General features: G+C 43.5%; 1 protein-coding gene across 8 annotated transcripts in view; it reads left to right on the top strand.

The window, feature by feature from the left end:
* The first annotated feature begins 4,953 nt into the window (after positions 1-4,953).
* Pum2 (pumilio RNA binding family member 2) overlaps positions 4,954-13,083 on the top strand; it is a 71,508-nt gene continuing 63,378 nt past the window's right edge. For all 8 annotated transcript variants that reach the window (XM_055625896.1, XM_055625855.1, XM_055625890.1 and 5 more), the window contains exon 1: positions 4,954-5,069. The gene's annotated coding sequence lies outside the window, so the exon portion shown is untranslated. The remainder of the gene's footprint in view (positions 5,070-13,083) is intronic.

Below are 13,083 nucleotides of genomic sequence, written 5' to 3'. Positions count from 1 at the left end.
TGCCCATGCACCCACCGTGCCTGGCATATATCTTGTTTGCATGTCTAGTGCATGTGGAGGATAGAGGAGGGTGTTGGATCCCCCTGGAACTGGAGTTACAGGGTTATTTATTTATTATTGAGATAAGGTTTCTCTGTGTAGCCCCAGCTCTCTGAAACTCACGTTGTAGACCAGGCTGGCCTCAAACTCAGTGATCTGCTTGTCTCTGCCTCCCAAGAGCTTGGGGTAAAGGCATGTGCCACCACTACCCAGTGATGTTTTGAGCCACTGTGTGGGTGATGGGACTCAAACCCAATCCTCTGGAAAAGCAGCAAGTGTTCTTAACTGCTGAGTCACCTCCATTCCTGGCTTGCATTATTTTTATATTGATAACAAAGTTATAAAATGAATTTACAAGAAGCTTCACAAACGGTCCTGGGGGAAAGGGCCATTTGTACAGGGAATATTAAGAGGAAATTATGCTCTAAGAGGTAATCTGCCTAAATTGCTGCTTCTCAATTATAACTGCACATTATAGCCACTGAGGAGCTTTGAAAAAAATACCAGTGTCTAGGCTCCAGCCCAGATCCATTAAGCCAAAATCTCAGAAGTGGGACTTGGGAATTGATATGTGCTAAATGTTCCCCAAGTGATTGCGATGCGCAACTCTGGTCAAGAACCACTTGAGTCAACAGGTCACATGGATGCTTCCCAAGATGCAGGGCATGTGGCTGGAAAGTAAGAACACTCCTTTCTGTCCTAGCTACAAGAAGGAGTCACAACCAGAGCTAGTTACTGGGGAAGAAGGAAGAACAAACACATGATGGGCTCCAGCAGCCTAGCTGCAGCCTGGCTCCCCGTGCTGTCATAAAATGCCTGTCAGCAGGAACCAAGAAGGAGACATGTGTTCTTGTTTATAACCAGTGTATGTTTGTGTGTGCCTGAGAGAGAGAGAGACAGACAGACAAAGAGAGAGATAGAAACTTTCTGAGTTGGCACCTAATTGTATGTTGCTGATTCAAAACGGATAAGACACACCCATTACAGAAGCAATTTCTAGTGAGCATGATGGAACTATTGTGATTAGCTTACTAATGCTTCTCAAACATTACTGTGTATAGGTATTGCTTGAGAATGTTTTTAAAATGCAGATCCTGATTCAGTAGGTCTGGCCACAAGCCAATTTTGGCATGTCTAACAAGCTCCCAGGTGATTAGAGTGACTGGTTGAGGTGTCAATTACAATGTCCATCTTAACTGCCAAGCACACAAGATATTTATATTAGCTGAGAAATACATTCTTTCCTTGTAGGTAACTCTAAAAAGAAGCCAATTATAATCACAAGGGCTTAATGAGCATAGCAGATTGCAAAGCATATGCAAAGGCACAAAAGCAAGCAACTGCTCACTGAGCACTAAGAGATGGGGTAAGGCAGAGTCAGATCACTGAAGGTTGGCCTTTACTGTTCTTCAGAACACAAAACCATACGGATTCTCTATGAAAAAAACTCTTCTGGGTCCAATTAGTGTGGGAAACATTGCATTCTGTGTCTCTCATTTGGGTGTTGACAATGGCTATTTCAGTTTTCAAAATGTTAAGAAGTTTTCCTGTGGTATAGAAACCTTCCCTCAAATAGATAATAACTGATAGGTAGGGCAGCGTATATCATTTAGGGGGTGCAGCACAAAATGAAAATGAGGGGTTGCTATTCCAAAACTTTGAAGACTTTGTAGATGGTGACAAGAACATTAAACCAACTGCAGAGCCCTTCTAAGTGAGGATTGTACCAATGCCCAGCATGCCAGTTGGGAGGATTAAAGGAGGCAATGAATAGAAGGTGTTTACACTATAAACACCAAACAGAAAATAGCTGTAGTATACATTTGGGTTTTGGTTAAGACACAGTTGCAACAGAAACTCAGTGGATCCAACTTCAGCAAGTACAAAGGGGATGAGAAGTGGTAAGAATAAGTCATTATAAAGATTTTTCCAGGCAAGTTTCTCATACTTCAAGTAGCTAGGCAGCCAGCGGGCACCTACGCAAGTGGAAGAGAAACTTCCACATGGAAGAGAAATACTAATACAACCCATTCAACTCTTCCCAAAAGGTTCCCCATCTATATCCTATGGCAAGCCAGTCTCAAAGACACTGTCTAGTTGGGGAGTGTCTCTTCATCAGAATTCCTTTTTTTTTTCTTAAGACAGGGTTTCTCTGTATAGCTTTGGCTGTCTTGACTAGCTTTGTAGACCAGGCTGGCCTTGAACTCACAGAGATCTGCTTGCCTCTGCCTCCCAGAGTGCTTGGGATTTCAGGTGTGTGCCACCATGTCTGGCCATGATTCCATAAGGAAGAGACTCTGATGGTTGCATCTGTCTTTACCTAGGCTAAAGAACCATATATAAAGCCTTTTGTTATCAGCCCAGTGGAAGGAAGGGGGTTCAGTAATCTAGCTCTGTGTCCCATTTTCCTCTAAAGTTGGTAATTTAGAATCCACAAGGATGTGCTTTTTACGTAGACAAGCAAAACATATACATCCCATAATCGCTTAATTTGGTAGACAACTTTTTTTTCTTTACATATGTAGTCCCAGCTGGTTACAGCCTCCTGGAGTGCTGAGATGTGGCCAACATTAATGGCCTGGGGACATTAATCGAACAACTATTAACACCCAACAGAGAGAACACTTGGGAAATGCTGCTGGAACAGACATTGAGGTGGGATGCTTGAAGCATCTGGGTACTATGAGTTGAACTGAATGTGTATGAGAGATGGCAGTGAGAAGAACTTACTGTATGGCATGAGACGTGAGACCAATGATGGGGAAGCTGGTTATGAGCCAGCTACCTATAAAAGTGAGGCTTGTATTAGTGGAGGGGGCGGGGAAGGAATAGTCTGCAGAAATATTTGGGAAGTTGAAAGTGTGCAAGGCTTGGCAACTTATCTTTGTGGGGAGTAGGGAAAAGAGGAAGACAATAAAAGTGGTTCAGAGAAGTCATTTGGAAATGATTGGTGATAAAAGTGCTAATTGTGGGGACAAAGTAAGGGTTGGGGAGAAAGCATAGATAGGACTTCTGTTCTTACCTTAGAATATTTGGTGACAAGAATGATTCTCAAGTGGACACCTGAAACTTGGGCAGGAGGTAAAGACTTGATATGGTGAGGAGGTATAGATGCGTCTCAAAACGTTTATGGGTTGGAATTTAAAAGCTCAGTGCAACAGTGTTGGGAAGCGGGAGCCAAGTAAGCCAAGTAAGCGGGAGGTGGGGTTAGCGACCTGGGGAGATGGCTCAGTTGGCCAAACGGTTGCTGCACAAGCATGTAGACGCGAGTCTGAGTTCCAGAACCTGTTTAAAAAGCAGGGAGCGGTGGCAACTATCGGCAATCACAACTCCAGGCAGGCAGAAACAGAAGGATTCCTGCGAGTCACTGGCCAGTCAGCCCAGTCAAACCGATGGACTCCAAGCTCAGTGAGAGACTCTGTCTAAATAACACAGTGGAGAGCGATTGAGAAAGACCTCCAATGTCAGTCTCTGCTCTTCGTGCGCCACGCACACACGTGTACTCCTTCACAAACAAAAAACATGTATACGGACATTTAAAAGGAGGTGGAATTAAGTTAAAGGGCTCTCCTTCATGAATTAGTATGACTATCTAGGAAGTATGCTTTCTTGAGAGTGGGTAATTGTAAGAGCAAGCTCAGCCCCTCCTCTCCTGTTCTCTTGTCCTTTTGCATTTCGCCACGGAATTATGGAGGATCTTGCCTGAGAGTGGCAACTTTTATCATTGGACTTCCTACTCCCCAGAAACTTGAGAATTAAGTTTCTTTTCTTATAGATTACCCGACTTGGTATTCTGTTAAAGCAGGACAACACTAAGATAAATTTTAACGCCACTCCGTTTTAATAATGATGAAAATACAGAGAGCGCTTGTGTTTAACAGGCACTAGGAGATCACATGAACAGACACAGTCCTTGGCCTGGTGGAGCTCACAGCTGCCTAGTGAAGACCTTAACACAGGGCGAGACCCTGGATAGTTGTGAAGTACAGAACTATGAAAACGAGGAAGGATCAGGGACTAGCCCCACAGGTGCCAGTCCAAATCTTTGGAGTCACTGCTAGGGTCTGCAGATTTCAAGGAAGGCCGTGCCTCATCAGCGCAGGTGGTGTCTGTAGCTGGTAACATAAAACGCTCATCTGAAGTTTCCTTTGTGCTTACCCAGCACCGGGTCTCATCATTTGCAGGAAGCTGGCAACTACTGACCAGTCACTACAACTAGACAGTAGATAGACATTTACGGGGTGCAATTTTTCACCCCTAAATCGCCGAAATCTGGATACAAAGGGAGCTAAACGTTGACCGGTAGGGGCTTGTATTAAGGCCTAGCTCCTGTAGGTGCCAGCATCGCGGAAGTGAAGCGCGAGCCGTACCCCAAGTTTGGGGGCGTGGGCAGCAGTGCTTACACAGGCAGTTTGGGGAGAACAATGAGATATCTGGGAGGAAGCGGAGGATGAATAAACTCAGCCTCACACAGAGAGTCGGGGGGATTGCGGCACCGTACGAGGCGCGAGAACGGCCCCGAGAGCAGAGCTCGAGAGGTCGAGGGGGAAACCCACCCCTGAAACCGCCAGGTAAAGGCCGGGGAGCGCACGCCTCATGGCGGCCGCACGCGCTGGAAGAGCGCCTCGACAGTGCGCACGCGCCGAGCCTCGGCCGGCCCCCCCCCGCTCCCGGCGCGCGGGAGAAGCTACGCACTTCAGCGAGAAGCGTCGCGTCTGGGTGAGCGCTTCGCCCCCCCTTTCTCCCGCAGTGCCTTGCGCGCGGCCGGTGGGCGGGGGAGGGAGGGGAGGGGAGGCGGCGGTGGCAGCCATGTTGTTGTGAGTCTCTGTGCCTCACCCTCGGTACTTCGGTGGTTCGGAGGAGGAGGGGGAGGAGAAGAAGGAGGTGGGGTGGGGGGGGAGGGAGGTAGGAGGAGAAAGAAGACGTCGCCGCCACCGGAGGCGGAGGGGGAGGACGGACGGCCGAGAGCGTCGCCGCCGGTGCCCAACGGTCGGTGTCCCCGGCTGAGGCAGCGCGGCCGCAGCAGCCCTGTAAGTCAGCCCGCGCTCGCTCCGTCTCGTCCGTGGGCGCCGCGGGGGCCGGCGGCGGGCTTTGTGTGTCGGCCGCCACCGGAGCGGGCCTCGGGCGGGAGCAGGCCGGGCCTGGGCGGGCTTGGCGGCGGGCTGCGGCCTGGGCCCAGCTCGCACAATGCCGGGGGAGGGGAGCCGGAAAGGGGTGTGCGCCGGCGGGGGAGGGGGCGCAGCCCGCCGCTTTCCCGCTCGCTTCCCGCGCCCTGCGCCCGGCTGGCTGGCCGGCCCGGCCGGACCCGCGTCGCCGGCCTTCGGGAGCGGAGCCCGTGTGCCCGCCGGCTCCCGGCCCGCGGGTTCCCGCAGCCTGGAAGAAGCACGGTGGATCCAGAGAAACGGGCGAGTTGGAAGTGGGTGAAGCGGGGGGGGGGGGGGGGTTGGGGGGGGAGGGGGGGGGGGGGGTGGGGGGGGGTCGTGGTGGCGGGGGTCCTCGAGGCCTGCGAGCGTCCAGGGAAAGCTTGGCAGGAGGATGTGGACGTGGAAAGAGCCGGGACCTGGGGTTCGACCTGTTCAGGTGCCTTGCTAACGAACGTGGTGTTTTTGTTAGAACATCTTTTCGATACTCGGAAGATGTGTAACTTTAAAGCCGAAGGCGAAATAAGCGACTTCAAATATTTGAACTTTAGTTTTGCGCGTGAATACGGGTCAGATTTGGGGGGGGGGGGCGGGAAATAAACTGAGCGGAGTTTATGCCCAAGCACGTGTGAAGTTGATGCTTTTTCCAAGAATACAGCTTTAGAAACTCGATTTTTCTTAACTTAGCCTCTTATTCTGTGACACATTTGAACTTGGGGAAGGGAATAGATTTCGGACATTTTCTGTGCAAGAAGATATGCTATGACTTTTTTTTTTTTTTTTCTTTTTCTTCAGATTTTAAGAATCCTGGAGGCAGAGGTTTTCTGTGAGGATTTTAGGGGAAAGGCTTTTAAATGTTTAACAAGGTGCAGTGCTTGGAAACGATACAGTGTGTCACGAAAACAGTTTTAAGGAGTTACCTTGGAGTGTTTAAAAGCTTGTTCACTGCTTAGATTCGTGACTCTTCGCCATGTGACCGGTGGAATTGGAGGATGATTTAGGAAATTCTGGCCAGGAACCCTGTTAAAAACACAAAGATGGATAGTTTTCATTGGTTAATATTAAGCCTCTGTTGTTAGTTTGATATCCTGCTTTTTATAAATGATTTACATAATGTGAACAATCATAATTGACTGGCATGTTCTTTATTTCAAGAATGTCTTTAAAATTAATTTTTGGGGAAATAAAGTTCTGTAGGACTGTCTTTGGTATTTTGAAGCACAGGTCTCCCACGTGAAAAAGTTACAGTAACTTTTTTGTGTTTTAAAAACTTTTTACAATATTAGGGGTTTTTGTTTTCGTTTTCTTATTTTATGTACCAATGTAGCTGATTTACCTAAAGTGGATTTTTCAGGAGCAATTTTAAGACACTAAGCTGTTTAGTTACTTGATAAAATTTTCTTTGTTTTGAGACTAAACTTCCTTTAGGTAGTTAAGTATTTAGTAAGATTTTAAAGTAACCTTTTCTTAAAAATTGTATTATAGTTGTATGTAACTTTTTGTCCTTGTATTTCTGGCATGGGGATGGAGGTCAGAGGAGAAATTGTGGGTGTCATTTCTCCCATGTAGTTCCTGCGGATGGGAACTCAAGTTAGGTTTTAGGCAGGCCTCTACTTTCTTGCCTGCACAAGATTTAAAAAGTAACTTAACACGGGTACAAAAAAAACGTGGATTTTTCTTTCCTAATCTTTCTATCGTTAAAAGATAATTTGTCTTTTAAGTATGTATTTATCCAAGTTAGCAGAAATACTAGGCGATTTAGGCCAGGTGGAACATCCAGAGAACCTTGTCTGTATGTGTGTGGGTGGGTGTGTTTGTGCTTGTGTGTACAATAGTGGAGTTGGAACTTAGGACTTTGTGCATACTAGGGTGCTCTACCACCCAGGTACATACCCTGCCACCTTTTTATGTGTGCTGATGATCATAGTAATTTGAAATGGAAGTTGGGGTATGTCTCTTGTACTCAACAACTTCATTGCTCCAAACTTAGAATTTCACTGGATTTCTAAAACAAATATTTTTACTCATATTTGTAAAACCTATAGTTGAAATAGTTTTTGAATACTCATCTCACATGACTTTATATGACTTGTACTCATTCACAGCTTGAGACCATTTAACTAACAGATTAATAAAAAGATTGCACTTGTAGGTGGGTAAATTGGCATGTGAAATTAAATAGATTTTTGTTGTTTTTGTTGCTTGTTCTGTTTTTGAGACAGGGTTTATTTGTTTAGCCTTGGCTGTCCTGGAACTCCCTCTGTAGACCAGGCTGGCCTCAAACTTAGAGATCTGCCTGCCTCTTCTCCTAGTGCTGGGATTAAAGGCGTACGCCAACACTGCCCAATTTAGATTTCTTATTTCATATTTTTAAGAAGGCATGGAAACTGTCTGGTTTGCACTTTCTTTTCTCCTTGTTTGTCTATTAGGTGAATAGTAAGAGAGAATTAAAAACTCTGAACCCCTCCTCCCTTTTCCTGGGAGTCTGCCCTGCAGAAAATGTGTTCTACCTCATGAGAGCAACCGGGATAGACAGCTTCTTTCTTTAGGAGAGAACAGTAGTTGCTAGTGCTGCCTGTGACTGGGTTAGGTTAAATGAATTAGGCATGGTACTGGCCAAAGTCTAAACTAGGCCTTTCAGTGTAGCTTTATCAGTAATAAAGATTGTTGGACTACCATCAGGCTATCTCACTTCTCAGTTCAGTAGGTAATGAATTCTGATACAGTAGAAAAATGTTCAAACCGTAATCTTTTTAGTTTTTTGTGTTTTATTTTTTTGTTAAGACAGGATTTCTCTGTGTAGCCCTCTGGAACTCTGCTGCCTCTGCCTCCCAAGTGCTGGGATCAAAGGCATGTGCTGCCATTGCTGCTACCACCACCAACACCTAGCTTCAAACCATAATATTCTGATTGGGATATTTACATTGACAAGTCATTTTTTTTTTAATTACTGCTTTTGTGGTTGAAATGTGAACTTAAAGGTATTTTCAAAAATTTCCTTTATATAGGTAGATACGCAGTGTTTTTTTTTTTTTTTTTTTTTTTTGCTATTTCAGGAAATAGTATATTTAAAGATGAGATAGTAATTTTTTTCTTCCAATAATTCAAGAGATTGAATTTAGTTATAAAATGAGAATTTAGGATTTGTCTAGGTAGCAAGTATCACCTTAAAGAAAGTAACTTTAAATTTTAATGAAACTGTGGACACTTTCATTGACTTTAAATGTGTAGTTTTGACTTGTCTTTTTGAGTTTAAATAAAAAGGTTTAAAAAATTAAAAGTGATTGACTATTCAAGCATGTTGACAAAAGGATGACTTGTTTAGTTTTCTCTGTTCTTCAAGTATGGCTACTATAGTCTTACTCTACTCAAGCTACATGTCACTTTTCACTTTTTTTCTTTTCTTTTGTGGAGGGATAAAAGACTTTGGAATACTCAGAAAAATTCAGATATGCCTACCTGATGTGCATATACTAGCTGCCAGCTACAGAAAAATAAAATATTTTCTGATGTGAAAAAGTTGTCAGTATGTTTTCATTGACTGAAAATGGGACAGGAAAAAAAAAAAAAAACAAGATCATCATCACCTACTTTCTGGCAGTGTCTGTGCTTGGACTCTACACTGATCCCCCAAATTTATTTCCTGGAAAGGGTTTAGTCTACCAGCCTATACTCTGACTATAAGACCATCTACTCAGCACTGCCTATTAGGCATGTCCAACTCAACCCATTAGTTGCACACACTCAAGAATAACTATGAATGCAGTTCAACATAAACACCTAAACTCACTAAAGAGATGATAAAATACTTTTAAAAAATTGTGTGGTTCTCAAGTATGAACTTAATATAAGGATGAAGTTTTGTATCACAGTGACAAAAGGTTTGGTATCCCTGGAAGGAATAAAACCTGTAGCTGATTGTCAACATGTAATGTGGAGGAATTAGAAAAGTAGGAAAGAACTGCTTCTGTATTTGTAGTCCTTTAAAGAAAAGGCTATCCAAGAAATCTGGGATCTTGTTTGAAGGTCAATCTTTGTGATTTCTGTTGTAGTAGTTGACTTGCCAAGGGTAGCAAGTTATTTTTGTGTATGTTAGAGTTTGTGTATGTTCAAGCACAGGCGTTGAATGTGCCACAGTGCGTGTTTAGAGATTAGAGGATAATACTGGGTGTGAATCCTTCCACCCTGTAAGAAATGGGTTCTTGTTTGCAGTTGCATACACCAGGCTCTCTGGAGCGTTAGGGGTTTCTCATGTTTCCATCACCTAGCTCCTTGGGACCACTGGAGATCTGAATTCATGCTCTCACTGTTAAGTGTGCTTTACTCACTGAGATACTTTATCCCTTTGGCACCATTTCCAAAAGACTTATTAGGGATAAGTGAATCTTAACTAAGATGCAGTTGGTTTTATTTAGACAGTACAGGTAAATGAAATATAAGGACAGGGTGAATGTATGTATAGCTCTGTAACAGGCTGTCAAAATTGTAAGAAGGAAACAGTAGCACACTTATATAATTTTTTTGTTGTTAACAAGAAAGTTAAGTCTGCCAGGTGTTGATGGTGCATACCTTTAATCTCAGCACTTGGGAGACAGGCAGGTAGATCTCTGAGTTTGAAACCAGTGTGACCTACAGAACAAGTTCCAAGACAGCCAAGGGCTTCATAGAGAAGCCCTGTTTCGAAAACACAAAAACAAAATTAAATACAAAAAAAACAAAATTAAATACAAATAGGAGCTACTTGAACTTCTCCATACTATTTTTTTCCCCCAAGGCAGGTTTCTCTGTGTGGCCTTTGCTGTTTAGATGGCTTTTGTAAGCCAGGCTGGCCTGGAACTCAGAAGTCTGCCTGCCTCATTTCTCCTTTAGTTCTGGGATCACAGGCATGAGACCCTGCACCTGGTTTCTCTATTCTGTTTTATTTGTACCTCTGTGTTTAAATGCAGGACATTTCTGTAGTAAAAGCTGATTTTTAAATTCCAGTTCTCCATAAAGTTTGGAAGTTTAGACGTGGGTCTTGGTTTTTTCTACAAATGTTTTCTTGGATTTTGGTGGGGAGGTGGGGGAGTGAGTGGGATGTGGAGAAGAGTGGAAGGAAAGAGTAGTAGGATTTCCACACTAGGTTGGTGTGGAAACCCCTGAGTATAACCTTGAATTTAAAATCTTCTTGCCTCTAACAAGTGGTGGGATTACAGGTAAGCCACTGTGCCTGGCTTGGACCTTAAAATGGAGAGAAGTCCAGGTGGTGGTGGTGGTACACACCTTGAATTGCAGCACTGTGGGGCAGAGACAGGTGAGTCTCTTGAGTTTGAGGCCAGCTTGGTGTATAGAGATAGTTCCAGGACAGCCAGGGCTACACAGAGAAAGAAACCCTGTCTTAAAACCAAAAAGAGAGAGAGAGCTTTAATTTCTAAATTCTGTGGCTACTGTACCAGCAGAAGAGGAGTACTCTAAGCTTTTGCTAAAAACAAATTGCCACTTTTAAATCAGACTTCTTGTTGAGAAAGTATTCATGGAACATTGAAGAATATAGTATATTTGTTTTCTGAATATATGTTTTTATTAAGGTATACTTGTTTGAGAATCACAGGTTGGTCTTGAGCTACACTGTCTTTAGAAGTTGGTTAAGAAGTGATTCTTCTTAAGGGATTTATAGTGTAGATAAAGGGTTAATTTGGGATTTTTGTGCAGTATGCTAACTGTCATAGGGTGATGTTACAAAGGTGGCTGTGGACTCCAGGGCAGAAAATACAGTGGTCAGGAAAAGCTTTCTATAGGTATAGCTGAGTCTTCAAGGAGTTAGAGAAGTTAGGGCTGGTGAGATGATTCAGTGAGTAAAGATGTTTTTCATGGAAGCCTGGTAACCTAAGTGTGTTCTCCCGAAACCCATGTAAAGGTGGGAGGAGAGAGCTGACTGCCAAGTTCTCTTTAACATTCACATGAACGTTGTGGTACAGGCATCCATACATACTCATGTCATGTACACACATATAATAATGATAATACAAATAAAGATTTAGAGACAGTGTAGCTGAGATGAAATGTTATTCAGTCAGAGGGATCCACATAGTGACTGAAGGGAGAGAAGTGACAGAACATGAATAGAGCAACTGGAGCTCACCATAATGGAATCATCTAATTTGGATATTCATTTAGACTTTGGACATCTAGGGTTATAGTGTAGGAAGATTTAAACTAAGTGTCATCCTGGAACTATTCTAAAACTGCTATGGAATTGCTTCTCCTGTGTTTGATTTGGAATTTGGTATATAACCTGTCCTTGAGGGACTGACTGGGGAAAAATATTACTGGAATTTCATTGGAAAAAACTGCGTGTTACAGTTCTATCCCTTCTCTAAGAAAAATTCCTTTAAACAGTAATGTTAGGAGATAGGGTTGCCTCGGGGAAATAGGTATAATTTCTTCTTTTTTCCCCTACAAAACATTTCATGTTATTTTCCAAATGTTAGTTTCAACAAATCAGTAAGGGACTGCCTCTGACATAAACTGATTGGCCTGCTCTTTGATCACCTCCCCCGGAGGGGGGAGCAGCCTTACCAGACCACAGAAGATGACAATGCAGCCACTACTGATGAGATCTGATACACTAAGATCAGAAGGAAGGAGAGGGGGACCTCCCCTATCAGTGGACTTGGGGAGGGGCATGCGTGAAGGGAGAGGGAAAGTGGGATTAGGAGGGGAGGAGGGAAGGGTTTATGGGGGGGATACAAAGTGAATAAAGTGTAACTAATAAAAGTTAAAAAAAAAAAGCAGTAAACCAATTATCCTGGCTGATTCTGTGCGTCAATTAGACACAGACTAGAGTCATCACAGAGAAAGGACCCTTGATTGAAGAAATGCCTCTATGAGATCCAGCTGATAATTGAGAAATGAGGGCATTTTCTTAATTAGTGATCAGTGGACGAGGGCCCAGACCATTGTGGGTGGTGCTATCCCTAGACTGGTAGTCCTATGTTCTATAAGAAGGCAGGCTGAGCAAGCCAGTAAGCAGCAACCTCCACAGCCTTTGCATCAGCTCCTGCCTCCAGGTTCCTGCCCTGTGCGAGTTCCTGTTCCTGTCCTGACTTCCTCCAATGATGGATTATAATCCGGAAGTGTAAGCCAATGAACCCTTTCCTTCCCAACTTGCCTTTTGGTCATGGTTGTTTTGGCACAGCAATAAAACCCTAAGACAGCAATCTAATCTGAATATTACAATCAAGTCAAAAAAGTTTGACCAAAGCCATGAAAGTATATGCATTAGGATGAGAAGTATTTCTTTTGCTAAACAACAAATTTTGGAAATATTTTCTCTCCTTAGGTTTTGTGCCAGCATATTTGAGCTCTTCCTCAAGAATGAAGATGGGAGAGGCAAAAAGGAGAAATTCTTACTATGGGGCCAGTATTTATAGCTAAGGTTTTCCATACACTGATATGTAATACATCAAAGCATAAACCAGAATATATCAGATGATTTATATGATGTTCCTTGGACCAAATGGAAAGGCGCTCACTGTTAGCTCAAAGCCAGTATCTACCAGTAAATCCTCTTACATTTCAAATTTGACTTAGCTTAGAGATCCTTTTCTTAACCTTAACTGCCGTGTTTTAAATTTTTCTGGTTATTTAGAAGGTGACTGAAATCAATATAGTAGGTGTCGTTGTCCTTCATGGTAGGTACCTGAAATCGGGCTCTTTCAACTCTAGGGGCATGATCTGAGAATTTGTAGGAATCTTGAGGCCTTTCACATGTCAGGTAATGAAGCTCCTAACTACAAAGTTTTGCCATGGGGAAAGACATGGCTGCAGTAGCAGGCAGCTGCCATGTCACACTGTATCTGTATTCAGGAAGCAGAGTTGTATTTTGGATAATTAAAGATGTTCATACCTAAAGTATTTTTGT

This window comes from Psammomys obesus, unplaced genomic scaffold (assembly GCF_907164565.1).
Source record: "Psammomys obesus unplaced genomic scaffold, mPsaObe1.curated_primary_1811, whole genome shotgun sequence".
NCBI classification, from domain to species: Eukaryota; Metazoa; Chordata; class Mammalia; order Rodentia; family Muridae; genus Psammomys; species Psammomys obesus.
Note: the sequence above shows the minus strand (reverse complement) of the source record. Positions and strands in the feature narration are given on the sequence as shown.